Raw genomic sequence first — 13,567 nt, 5'->3', positions numbered from 1 at the left:
TAAAACTGGGTGGAGCTCACAGCTGCCATATGTTATCTACATGACAACAATAGCTATGCTACAAAAGAAAACCTAAACTGGTTGTGAGTTGCTTAGACATTTTGAGGTCTTACAAGGTGCATTATAAATACCAAGTCCTTTCTCCATGTTATGCTCCAGACAGCCATTTTCTCCCTTTACCACTTTTAATTTCTAGCTGCTTGCTATCAGTCATGGTCAAAATAACAGGCAAACGCTTCAAATATGCTCAGTAGATTATCTCACTGTGTGAAATGTTTACCAAAGGTCAGATGCATCCATTAAAGTACTCTTATATTCCTCCTGTATGTCACGATGCACCACTGCCACATTGTCAAATGTTAATTCTAATGTGGACCAGAAACAATGCAGGGAACTCGATTCCGTGTCACGATTTTATGATGGCATCCTGCAGGCTGCTCCCAATGACAGTTAGCAACGAAACTGATGATAGGCAGTTAAAAATCACACAACACCAGGTTACAGTCCAACAGATTTATTTGGAAGCACTAGCTTTCGGAGCGCCGCTCCCACACAACCACCTGATGAAGGAGCGGCGCTCCGAAAGCTAGTGCTTCCAAATAAATCTGTTGGACTATAACCTGGTGTTGTATGATTTTGAACTTTGTACACCCCAGTCCAACACCGGCATCTCCAAATCATGATTATTAGCAGGTTTTAATCCTGTTTCCAGCTGTAAATCTTTACGGGGTTCCAATGCTTCTTTATTTCCAGATTCTAACGCATCTCAGTTTCTATCACAACTCCACTGGCGCCGTGATAGGCCTTGAGCTCTGATGTTCCCTCCAAAACATTTCTGCATCCCTCCTTCATTAAGGCACACCTTAATACTTACCAAATTAATCAAGATATTAACCACTTGTGATTAATGGTTCAGTGTCATTTTTTGGAGGGGGATCCCTTCCATAAAATGCCTCGAAATGTATTATTCTGTGGGTGCCTAAACCATGGGCCTCTTAGGCCCTGCCCGAGCATTTTGAACAGCTCGACATCTGCTTTACCGCTCAAGGAGTTTACAGCTCATTCGTTCGGCTGGAGTTTCAAACACAGGTGAGTAATGAGTGAAAGATTGGGCGGGACACTGTGGGCTGACTGGTGAGTTGATCAGCAGCAAATGTGGGAGTGGACGAGAGGACCAGCCTGGAGCTATGGTGTGAGACTATGGGCCATGTCTGGGATTAGAAGGCTTTCAGAGAGACTCTGGTTTCAGAAGAGTTGAGAATCACACCATGGGGTGACGCCACTGAGGATCGGATGGCAGAGAGCAACTGTACATCGAGCCATAACCGCGAGGGAGGGAGGGATAGTCAGGCCGTCGGATCACTCTTCTAGTTATTTCTTAGTTTCATTTTTGAAAACAAATCTATTCTTACCAAGCTGGATTTCTCCAGAGAAAAGAACTTGCCCACTTTATTTCAACGCACAATGTTTGCTGGTATGGTATTATTGCTGATTCATATTTTTGGATCACAAATCCTCATGGATTATTCTCTTGAAGTTAAAGGGGGCAGAGTAAAAAGTTAAAAATCACACAACACCAGGTTATACTCCAACACGTTTAATTGTAAGCACTAGGTTTCAGAGCGACGCTCCTTCATCAGGTGGTTGTGCTAGGTGGTTGAAGGAGCGTCGCTCTGAAAGCTAGTGCTTCCAATTAAACCTGTTGGAGTATAACCTGGTGTCGTGTGATTTTTAACTTTGTACACCCCAGTCCAACACCGGCATCTCCAAATTGGGGCAGAGTGAGACTGGTGAGAGATCAGGGCAGAAGTAAAGAGAGGGGGGACAGGAGAGAAAGAGAGAGAGAGAGAGAGAGAAAAAGGGATGAAAGTGAAAGACAGAAAGGGGTAAGAGAGTAGAAGAGGGAGAGAAGGAAAGCAGGCTGCGAGATGAAGAAATCCCAGGCTGAAAAGACTTCTGTTATCCACTATCATGTGAACTCCACTGAGGCCAGCTTGGAGTGTGCCCCACCAGAGACAAGCATAGGACAACATTACAATCTTCACCTGCACCCCCCCTCCCCTTCCCTGGTGATCATGGATTTGGGCTGATGTTCTTTTTCTCTCTCTAGTTCTGCTTCTCAACCAAATCAACAAAAATATGGCTTTACTATTTAGTTTGGTTGCTTGACACATTTTAATGGTCATTTTAACTAAATTACACATTTAAACTATAAGCTTATTACTTTTTTTGGCAAGGTTTTGGTTTACTGTTGTGTCAACCCATGTCTTTCTGAAATGTGCACACTGGCACCCAAGAGGAAAACATTTCCAAGTGTCCCCTCCATGTAAAAAGGTTAGCCAACTCTTTTACTATATTAAAGGTACGTGAAGGCACGTTGTTGTTACTGATGCCAAAAAGCTTCCCAGTCCAGTGTGGCAAACGCCCACCTGCAAGAAATTCGTAATCCCAATGTCTGAAATTAGTACCTACATCATAACCCCACTCAGAATCTCAGCTCCACCTTCTCTGTACCCCCAAGCACAGCCTGACCCAGTATCTGTCTGTACAGTATCAGGACCATCTCCGGTGACAGGGTGTTTCACTGATGAGTTCCTCTGCTGTTACTAACAAGTCACAGAGATGTACAGCACGGAAACAGACCCTTCAGTTCAAATCACCCATGCTGACCAGATATCCTAAATTAATCTAGTCCCATTTGCCAGCACTTGGCCCATATCCCTCTAAACCCTTCCTATTCATGTACCCATCCAGATGTCTTTTAAATGTTGTAATTGTACCAGCCTCCACCACTTCCTATGGCAGAGCATTCCATACACACACTACCCTCTGCATGAAAAAGTTGCCCCTTAGCTCCCTTTTAAAACTTTCCCCTCTGACTGTAAATATACACCCTCTAGTTTTGGATTCCCCCACCCCAGGGAAAAGACCTTATCTATTTAACCTATCCATGCCCCCCGTGATTTTATAAACTTCTATAGGGTCACCCCTCAGCCTCTGATGCTCCAGGGAAAACAGCCCCAGTGTATTCAACCTTTCCCTGCAGCTCAAACCCTGGCAACATCCTTGTCAATCTTTTCTGAACCCTTTCAAGTTTCACAACATCCTTCCTATAGGAGGGAGACCCGAACTGCACACAGTATTCCAAAAGTGGCCTAACCAATGTCCTGTACAGCCTCAACATGACTTTCCAACTCCTATACTCAATGCTCTGACCAATAAAGGAAAGCATACCAAACTCCACTTGTGTATCTGTGGCTCCACTTTCAAGGAACTATGAACCAGCACTCTTCTCAAGAAAAAGAGGCTAGTTGAATCCCATATCTCAGCATACATTTCAACACAGGTTCCATATGTACAGCTCTGCTCTTGCTCACACAGAGCAATGCCCTTTCCCACTCACAATAGTGAGGCAACAGAGGCTCGAGCTTATAACCACTCGACAGTGAGGAAAGCTGTAGACATTAATGCAAAGTGGCAATTTGTGGGATCTGTTGCGCACAAAAAGTGGCTGTTGCATTTTTCAATACTGCATGACTGACTGCATTTCAAATGTACCTCATTGGAGAGAATCAGTTGAGAGATCAGATGGGCTCAGGATTCAGAGTAGGGGTGGGATTCATGACATGGCTCAAGATTGTGCTGGGACGTCGCCGAGACTGGTTTGGGGGGGTTAGAATCGGGACGCAGGGATTGGGAATGGAGATTGGGATAGGTGTGAGAGTCAGGATGTGGGTGTGGTTCGGGGTAGAGACGAGATCAAGAAAGGGGTGGGTGGGTCAGATAGGGTCAAAACTGAAGGGAACAGGGGTTCAAAATTGTGTCAATGTTTCATCAGTGGAGTTGAGGTGCAGCCAGCAAAGTGGGTAAGGAACCCGACTTCAGGAATTCTGACAAGGAAATTAATGCAATAATTTGGATGCCAGGAGCCTGAAATTTGACAAGCTGTATCAGATGACCTGTCCTCTGCTGTTTCCGCCCCGTTTTCCTTCTGGGGTTATTTAACAGCTGATGCACGTTGGTCCCATTTTTACCCTCTCTTTCACCCCAAAAATCACCACCTCACCATAACCTGCATATAGGATTAAATTCCTCAGATACAGCAGAGGACCAAGCTGAAAGGAAAGGTCACCCAGCACAGGTATATCCAGCAGCATTCCCTGGAATTTAATCCCAGCAGCCCTCAGTCCGTGAAACCTGGAACTGAAGTGCATCAAAATCATTCTGGATCTTTATGCACAAGCTAGAAATTTCTAGGCAACTCACGTATCAAATCAGACTGTATCTTAAATCAAACAGGACAAACAGCTCCCTTAAAGCAGGACTCAGTCCCTGACTGAGCGGGACTTGGGTGCAGGACCAACATCCAAAGTCAGCTGACCCTTCAAAGGATTGAAGGGGGGAAATGGGATTCAATAATAATCGGTATTGAACAAGTGCACTGGTTGCTGTTAGATTCGATCAAACTGCTCACACACTTTTCTGGCCCCCCTGAGGTGTGTTGCAGATCTCAAATCTTCTTCATTCCCACCACCACCACCACCCCCCCCCCTCCCAACCATTTTGTTTACTGAAATAAAATGCCAGGAGGCCACATCACATCCCAGTTTCGGTTATGGGAACCAGCTAACAGGTAGGTATGCCCGCCATTTTGTTGGATCGCACTCTGCAACAGCTGCTGCGATTTTCTATTAATTTCCCCCACCCTTGTCATTTTATCATTAAACATTCAACGCTCACATAGCACTGGAGCTCCCTCGTGTCGGAGGAAGCAGTTTAATATTTTTCTGTTGTGCTGCTTCCCTCCTCGTTTCACACTCGCAGTTAAGAAGCTTACTCACAAATATTGGGAAGCCCACGACGACCCGGGGTTGCTGGGGGGCAACTCCTGACGCTGGGAATTCCCGGCGAGAAGGGAGATCCCGAGATTTGCTCAGCTAGCTCAGACTCAGCACTGCTGCATCAACTGCTGAAGCTAGTACATCTCAGCTTGTTCGAAGGAGCTGACTCGATGAGATTGGGTAATTCCTGATGCTGCAGCCTTCATTGAACTCAGGGAAATCCCATTAAACCTGCCACCACAGCCAGAGAGAGAGAGAGAGAGAGAGAGAAAATTCCTGGGAACCTCGAGCTGCAGCGGGATTCCGTGAAACCTCGGGAATCTCCCAGAGAACCTGCTGTGAAAAAGACAGGCTTTAGCACACTGCTTGCAGGAGCGATGATGTCAGAAAATGCAGCATGTTGTAAAAAAACAGAACTGGTGGTGCTGTGAAATTATTAATTGACTGCACAGAAAGAAATGACAGCTTAAAGGTACCGTAAAACCTGACATATAGGCAGCATCAGCTGTTCTGTTTCTGGCTTATTTCACATCTGAACATTTCCCCGCAACATCAGTCACATATTGTAGCATTGCTTCTCTTGATTACTCCCTGCTTAACCAGTGAAACTCTACAGGTTTTGAAGAATTGATACAAGAATAACCAGCATGAATACAGCTCCTTGGCTCAGTGGTTGGCACTGCTGTCTCACAGCACCAGGGACCTGGGTTGAATTCCAACCTCGGGTGACTGTCTGTGTGCAGTTTGAACATTCTCCCCGTGTCAGCATGGGATTCCTCCCGGTGCTCTGGTTTCCTTCCACAATCCAAAGATGTGCAGGTTAGTGAATTGGCCATCCTAAATTGCCTGTAGTGTTCAGGGGTGTGCAGGTTCAGTGCATTAGTCAGGAGTAAATATATGATAGGGGACTGGGTGTATTGCTCTTCGGAGGGTCAGTGTGGACTTGTTAGGCTGAAGGGCCTGTTTCCACACTGTAGGGATTCTACAAGTATAAATCATCTGCAAGAATCTCAGAATTTCCAGGGTACAGAAAGAGGTTATTTGGCTTACTGTGTCATGTGACCATCATCAGACAAAGAATTTGGCACCAAGCCACACAGAGAAGTGTAAGTGGGAGACATGGAGTAATGGTAATGTCACTGGACTCGTAATCTTCAGGGCTGAAAATGTGTTGCTGGAAAAGCGCAGCAGGTCAGGCAGCATCCAGGGAACAGGAGAATCAACGTTTCGGGCATAAGCCCTTCTTCAGGCCCAGGCTAAAGCTCTGGGCACATGCATTCAAATCCCAGTGGACAGCCAGAGTTGAAGGCTAGTCTCAGGAATTGCGCCATAAAGCTACCATCTACTTTCATTTAAAAACTAAGCCCCATTTGACTCACTGGTGAAATTCACAATGCAAGTCTGCCACCCTTACTCGATCTGACACTACAGGTGGTTTATGGGAGTAAATGGCCTAACAAGCTTGATGGTAACTTGGAAAAGACAACGAATGCAAACATCCCATGATATGGAGAATATAGACAGAGAAAAAAAATAAGGATAAGTGACTAAAAGCCTGTCAAAGAGGCACACCTGAAGAATGTCTTAAAGGAGGAGAGAGAAGATGAAAGTTTTAGGGAGAGTTGGATAAGTACAGGAATAGAAAGGGTTTGGAAAGATATGGGCTCATTGCAGGCAAGTGGGAATCGTTTAGTTTGGGAACATGGTCAGCATGGACTAGTTGGACCAAAGGGTCTGTTCCCACGCTGTATGACTGAGAGCATTCCAGAGTTTAAGGACTAGGCACCTGAAGATAGATCAGTGCAAAGGAAATTACACATTTTCTGGGAAAAATGGCTATGTAGTTGCAATGTCACTGGACTAATCATCCAGAGCCTGGTGAATAGTCTGAAATCTGGATTCCAATCCCACCATAGGGACTAGCGGAATTTAAATTCGATCCACAAACCTGGAAAATGGTGATTATGAGACTATCGCAAATTAATCTAAAACCCTCTCAGGTCAGAGTGTAATATAAAGGAATCCCAAAATATTCTACAAGCATATAAGAAGACATGGGATAGTTAAATGAATAGTGGAGCCAATTAGGAAAATCAAAATAAAACAATAGGGAAATCTTGTAGAGTCGACAGAAATGTACAGCACAGAAACAGATCCTTCAATCCAACTCGTCCATGCCGACCAGATATCCTAATCAAAGGGTCAGTTAGACTCGAAACATCAGCTCTTTTCTCTCCTTATAGATGCTGTCAGACCTGCTGAGATTTTCCAGTATTTTCTCTTTTGGTTTCAGATTCCAGCATCCGCAATAATTTGCTTTTATTCTAATCTAGCCCCACTCACCAGCACTTGGCCCATATCCCTCTAAACTCTTCCTGTTCATATACCCATCCAGATGCCTTTTAAAGGTTGTAATTGTACCAGTCTCCACCACTTCCTCTGGCAGCTCATTCCATACACACACCACCCTCTGCATGACAAGGTCTCCCCTCTCACCCTAAACCTATGCCCTGTAGTTCTGGATTTCCCCACCCCAGGGAAAAGACCTTGTCTATTTACCCTATCATTGCCCATTATTATTTTATAAAGCTCTATTAGGTCACCCCTCAGCCTCTGACATTCGAGGAAAAATGGTGACACTGAACGAATTATTTGTATCTGTCTTCACAAAAGGTTCTTCTAACTTTGCAGCAGATGAATGGGAAATAGAGATTTCTGATTGGATAAAAATAGACAGCAAGGAGTATGAAATTGTCAGCTTCCCTCAAAGTTAACAAGTTTCCTGGACCAGATAGAATACATCCTCAGCTTCTGGGGGAAGCAAAGATGAAATAAGCACAGTCTTTCAACCTATTTGGATATCGGAGTGACACTAAAGGACTATAATATAATCAGAGGGTTAGATAGGGTGGATGGTGAGAGTCTTTTTCCTCGGATGGTGATGGCTAGCACGAGGGAGCATAGCTTTAAGGTGAGCGGTGGTAGATACAGGACAGATGTCAGAGGTAGTTTCTTTGCTCAGAGAGTAGGAGGGGTGTGGAACGGCCTGCCTGCAACAGTGGTGACTCACCAACTTTAAGAGCATTTAAATGGTCATTGGATAAGATATGGATGAAAATGGAATAGTGTAAATTAGATTAGATTAGATTACAGTGTGGAAACAGGCCCTTCGGCCCAACAAGTCCACACCGACCCGCCGAAGCGAAACCCACCCATACCCCTACATTTACCCCTTACCTAACACTACGGGCAATTTAGTATGGCCAATTCACCTGACCCTGCACATCTTTGGACTGTGGGAGGAAACCGGAGCACCTGGAGGAAACCCACGCAGACACGGGGAGAACGTGCAAACTCCACACAGTCAGTCGCCTGAGGCGGGAATTGAACCCGGGTCTCTGGCGCTGTGAGGCAGCAGTGCTAACCACTGTGCCACCGTGCCGCCCACTAGTTAGATGGGCTTCAGATTGGTTTCACAGGTCAGCACACAATGAGGGCTGAACAGCCTGTACTGCACTGTAATGTTCTATGTTCTATGACTGGAAGATTCCAAAATGTTACATCCCTCTTCAAAATATGGAGAGGGGTAAACTTGTTAAATACAGAACAGGTCAGTCTGAGGTTAAAGGTAGAAAACCATAGGAGACCATTTCCAAGGACAAACTTAAATGAGTGAAAGAATGGGTTAGTCAGGTTAATAGTCCACTCATATTTGAGAAAGGTGAACTTGCTCGACCAAACTGATTGAGTCCTTTCTTGAAGTCACAGAGAGTGTTGATGAATATAGCAAGGAGGATATTGAGGTGAACTTTCACAAGGCATTTCACCCGACTGGCCTTTTCATTTCTTCTCCAATCCCATAATGAACCCTGCTCTGAAGCTTTGGCAATATATTTTCCAAAGCATTCCAGTGTCACACTGACCTGGCCGTTACAAGAAAGCAGTTGTAACACAGGGAAGAATGAGGAGTGTCATTCCGGCAGGAGTGCCATTCCATGTGTAAGAAAGACTTTGGAGACTCATGTGTCACAGCAAATGTCAAGAATATTACACTGCAGAGCAGGGGAGAAACCCACGGTGATAGCTGTTGACACCAGTGGTACAGAGTTACGTTAATTTGCAACTGACTTCAGTTAATTTACATTTAAATAACATTCTGTCTGCGTTGTCCCCACTTGGGAAATATCTGGTGTGTTTAATGTTCAGAACAAATGCATTGAAAACAGCACACTTCAATGCAGTGGTCTCTGCACCATCAACGTGTGAGATCCATTTTCAGCTCCTGTGCATAACAGCAGCAACCTTTCTGAGCCGTGAATGTTTCTGCAATTGGTGATCACTGGTGTGATTCCCATGTGGTGTAATAAGATTCATGTAAAACATAATGATGTAACTATGACATATCTCTAATAATTGTGAAAATGTACCAGTCCAGAACAGGGAAGCTCAGGGTCATTTTTGCGGACACTACACAGATGTTCTACAAAGTGATCACCCAGTCTTTGCTTCATCTCCCAAATGTAGAGGAGACCGCATTATGAGCAAGGAGTGCAGTAGACTAGATGGAGTAAAATGCTGCTTCACTGGAAGGTGTGTCTGGGGCCTTGGATAGGAGGGAGGAAGTAAACAGGCAGATGTTACACCTTTGTGATTGCTCAGGAAGTGGGGGTGCCAGGAGGTGTTGAGAGGAGAAGTGGACAAGGGTGCCCTGGAGGAAACAGTCCCTGCAGATGACTGACAAGTGAAGGGAGGGGAATATGTGTCTGCTGTTAGTGTTCAGCTTGAACTCGCGGAAATGGTGGCTCGTGATCCTTTTGAATGTGGATGCTGGTGGGATGGTAGTGAGTCTGAGGGGGATCCTCTTGCTGTTGTGTGAGGGAAGAGAAGGAGTGAGGGCCAAAGAGCGGGAGATTGGTTGGACATGGCTGCCAACCAGACAGTGGTGAGGAATCCTCGGTTGAGGAGATCCCTTGTCAAAGTTGGCATCACTGGACAGATGCAACAGTGATGGAGGAATTGGCAGAATATGAAGAAATCTTAGACGCTATACTAGAGACCTATATCTGAGAACTTATTAGGTAGAAATGTAAATAAAAGAATGTAAGGATTGAAGAACCTACCTGAGAAACAAGGAGCAAGCAATATCAGGGACAATATACCTACGGACAACTATACCAGAGATTCTTCAAAGCAGCAATTCAATATACAGATAGTGTTCTGAAGAAGGGCCACTAAACTCAAAATGTCTCTCCACAGATACTATGGATCATAGAATTCCTACCGTGCAGATAGAAGCCATTCGACCCATCAAGGACACTGATCTTCTGAAGATCATCCCATCCAGTCCCACTCTATCCTCATAATCCTACATTTACCATGGCTAATCCACCTGAACACTACAGGGTAATTTAGCATGGCCAATCCACCAAACCTCACATCTTTGGACTGTTAGAGGAAATCAGAGCACCCAGTTAAAACCCATGCTGACATGGGGAGAATATGCAAATTCCACATAGACAGCCTGGAATTAAACGTGGATCCCCTGGCACTGTGAGGCAGCAGTGTTAACCACTGTGCCACCATGTCACCCTACAGCATCTAAGTCTTTCCAGCAATTTCTGCCTTAGTTAAGGATTCTTCTGATACAGTCAGATGAGTTAGCCCCAAAAAAGCAGGTATCATCCTCCTGAGAGTCTGCAAAATGATAAAAATAAGCAATTAAAATGAGGCTAATCACAGAGAAACTTGGAGGTAAATGAGATTTATGTAAATCATGACGATGTAACTGAAGATATGACTGGCATCAGCAAAAGAGAAGCTGCCAGTCTAGAGTAAGGATGTGGAAGAGTGGAGTCTTGAACATTACATTAGAGAACTATATTTGAAAACTATGGTACAGATATAGATATAGGAGTCTAACATCATATCAAGAGTTGAACAGCCTTACGAAGAAAAAAGGAGCAAGTAGTCTGTGGGAATGCATAGGTGAGACACCCATAGCCCAAGATATTCCAAGTTAGTAGATCATTATGCAGGTAGCAGCACTGGCTTGACACACCTTTGAGTTACTGACATGTGCTAATGACGGGGCAACACATGAAAGAATTTTGTGGGATAACGTTGGAGAGACATTTTCAATTGGCAGAATTGTCAATAACCAGATGATACACATTTCGACACTGGAGGAGGTCATTTCACCCCTTCAGTCTGTTCTGCTACTCAGTGAGACCATGACAAACTCCATAGACTTGAATTACTTGACAACTAGAAAAATAATCTTATAGGGACTTTGAGAAGGTTTTCTTTGTTGAGTTATTATAATGTGGAATGTGCTGCCTGTTGAAGCAGAATTTAGCAGTAACTTTCCAAAAGTCATCAAGCAAATAGTTAAAAGGAAAAATTTGCAGACCCATACATGAGCACAAGTGGCCAAATGACTCATTTCTGTGCAACATCACTCGATGAGTCAATAACGCACCTATTGTTAGCAAAGCTGAGCTATCTTGAGAACGTAATTTAAAAGAAGTTCTGGGTTTTACATAACAAAGAACAGAAACTAGCATATCCCATTCTAAAAGATGGAAGATTTGATCTAAAATTGTTTAATGTATCACATCACCATGATACTGGACACCTTTGGCTTTAAATTTTGTGTCTTACGATCTTATACTCCACAACCACCTGATGAAGGAGCAGCGCTCTGAAAGCTAGTGCTTCCAAATAAGCCTGTTGGACTATAACCTGGTGTTATGTGATGTGTAACTTTGTCCACCCCAGTCCAACGCCAGCACCGCCAAGTCATGCCTGAAAGTAGATTGGAAGGGTGCCAATAAGGGGTTGGAAAATATTGGAAGCTAATGTCCATTGTCTAGGCATGCGAGTGGCTGTTGCTAATGGACCATGCACAGAGACACTGTTCGCTGCTGACCAACATGGTGGCTCATTGCAGCCAGCGGTGAGTTAAAGTCACCAGATACCCGTTCTGACTTCCATGTCGAGAACGCTCAAGATCCAGCTTATTTGGCACATTTGGTAAGATAAAAAGTTGAATACTAATAAGACAAGTTGAGGTATTAATTAGACATTTAACAAGCTACATTCCTCCTTCATTGGCATCTTGCCACTTAAAAAGTAATCATTTTGGTAAAGCCCATAATTATCAATCTTTTCCTTTGCCATGTTAAAGTCTTAGTCAGAGTGTCCAGAAGGGAGTCACACATTTGACTCCAGTGGCTGCCAGCAGTTCACAGATAATTTTATGCCAATTTTCAGACAAATCAAATGCATTGGGCGGCTCGGTGGCACAGTGTGCAGCGCAGTGGCACAGTGGTTAGCACTGCTGCCTCACAGAGGCAGAGACCCGGGTTCAATTCCCGACTCAGGCAACTGTCTGTGTGGAGTTTGCACATTCTCCTCGTGTCTGCATGGGTTTCCTCCAGGTGCTCCGGTTTCCTCCCACAGTCCAAAAATGTACAGGTTAGGTGAATTGGCCATGCTAAATTGCCCGTAGTGTTAGATGTAGGGGAATGGGCTTGGGTGGATTGCTCTTCGGAGGGTCGGTGTGGAGTTGTTGGGCTGAAGGGCCTGTTTCCACACTGTAAGTAATCTAATCTATTCTGGTCCTACGAACTATAGGTAATTTCACAACTAAGTGAGGCGCATGTGTAAACAATTCCACAGCGACTTCTGATATACCAGTTGTCAAAACCAATGAAGCACTTTTGTAACACAGGAAAATATGGCGGCTAATATGCAAACAGACAAGCAAGAGGCTGGAAGAACACAGCAAGCCAGGCAGCATCAGGAGGTGGACAAGTCAAAGTTTCAGTTGTAACTATTCTTCAGGAAACAAGCTCCTACAAAAGCAATGGTAATGAGCAGAAAGTGCTTTTCCTAATATTGGTGAGTATTGCCAGGACACTAGAGAATCACCGGCCTGTCCTTCAGTATGGTGCTATAGATTATTTATACCCATCCATGAGGACAAATAGGTCCTTGGTTTTGCATCTTATTCAAAAGACAGCAGCAGGCACTTAGTTCTTTATGTAGTTGTCAGCCTGGATTTCCACGTCACTGGGCCATAGCTGACACTGTGTTTTGTAATATATTGATTGCCCGCCATGTCGAACTGATCTGCTAAGGTTCTTTTAGCTCAATGGTTTACTTCACCTAACACCTCCAAATACATTTTCTGCTCAGATCAAAGATTCATTTGTCCTCTTCTCAACTCAATGTGTTTAACCTAACTTGCCACCAGCCTCAACCGCTGGCAATCACTCTGAAATGCAAAATGAACCTCTATTTAGATCCAGTTTAGAGTACCACACTCAATTCGAGCCACTTGCCTCGAATGGACGCACACAGCACAGATTCAGAAAAATGACAATAGGTTGCTTGGATCAGACCCAATTGAAATTTAGAAAATGATTGAAGTTGAAAGGGTATCTAGAGAAGACAAGAGAGTGGGCTCTGGTGGTACATTGGGAGAGTCCCTACCTTTGAGTCAGAAGGCCCAGTTTCAAGTGTCACCTGCTCCAGAGGTGTGTAATAACATAGAACATAGAACATAGAAAAATACAGCGCAGTACAGGCCCTTTGGCCCTCGATGTTGCGCCGATCCAAGCCCACCTAACCTACACTAGCCCACTATCCTCCATATGCCTATCCAATGCACGTTTAAATGCCCATAATGAAGGAGAGTCCACCACTGCTACTGGCAAGGCATT

The 13,567-nt window shown here is 44.4% G+C and overlaps 1 protein-coding gene across 5 annotated transcripts in view; it reads right to left on the bottom strand.

Moving 5' to 3' along the window:
• Nucleotides 1-13,567, bottom strand: part of LOC122542869 (sodium/calcium exchanger 3-like) — a 386,298-nt gene that overhangs the window by 282,662 nt on the left and 90,069 nt on the right. Inside the window, exon 1 of one of the 5 annotated variants that reach the window (XM_043680973.1) lies at nt 4,842-5,177. The exons of the other annotated variants lie outside the window; for them this stretch is intronic. The gene's annotated coding sequence lies outside the window, so the exon portion shown is untranslated. Of the gene's footprint in view, nt 1-4,841; nt 5,178-13,567 lie in introns of those variants that run through there. 5 annotated transcript variants of the gene reach the window in all.

Source organism: Chiloscyllium plagiosum, chromosome 41, assembly GCF_004010195.1.
Source record: "Chiloscyllium plagiosum isolate BGI_BamShark_2017 chromosome 41, ASM401019v2, whole genome shotgun sequence".
NCBI classification, from domain to species: domain Eukaryota; kingdom Metazoa; phylum Chordata; class Chondrichthyes; order Orectolobiformes; family Hemiscylliidae; genus Chiloscyllium; species Chiloscyllium plagiosum.
The sequence above is the reverse complement of the archived record's forward strand: the minus strand, read 5'-3'. Positions and strand labels throughout refer to the sequence as shown.